The sequence below is a fragment of the Penaeus monodon genome, chromosome 32, assembly GCF_015228065.2.
Source record: "Penaeus monodon isolate SGIC_2016 chromosome 32, NSTDA_Pmon_1, whole genome shotgun sequence".
Classification (NCBI taxonomy): domain Eukaryota; kingdom Metazoa; phylum Arthropoda; class Malacostraca; order Decapoda; family Penaeidae; genus Penaeus; species Penaeus monodon.
Genome location: NC_051417.1, coordinates 32,164,377 through 32,164,839, shown reverse-complemented (window position 1 = coordinate 32,164,839; position 463 = coordinate 32,164,377). Strand labels below are relative to the sequence as shown.

Sequence of the window (463 nt, the reverse complement as noted above, 5' to 3'; positions counted from 1 at the left end):
CAAATAAAATTAATAAAAATAAATAAGATTAAAATATGTAAATAAAATATATAGCTAAAAATAAATAACTAAAAACAAATGAATAAAAACAAACACATGAGAACAAATAACAATAAAAACAAGCATATAATAACAGATAAGTGAACAAAAACACATAAGAACAAATACATAAAAACAAACACACAAGAACAAACAAATAAGTAATAAAACAAACAAAATAAAAAACAAATAAATAAAAAACAAACGAGAACCAAAAAAAAAGCAAGAACAAAAAAAAAAAAACACACACAAGGACAAACAAATAAATAAAACCAACAAAAATGAAATACATAAAAAAAAAATAAATAAATAAAACGACCCTTCCTTCGAGACAAAAACAAAACAAAAAAACTAAAATTACATTAATAGAACAAATAAATAAATCAACCGAACCCTCCTTCAAAACAAACAAACAACCCCCCCC

At 21.6% G+C, this 463-nt stretch overlaps 1 protein-coding gene across 1 annotated transcript in view; it reads left to right on the top strand.

Annotated features, from left to right (window-relative positions):
- The window catches only part of LOC119593819, a gene marked incomplete in the record, with an annotated part of 10,957 nt that overhangs the window by 6,935 nt on the left and 3,559 nt on the right, over positions 1-463 (top strand).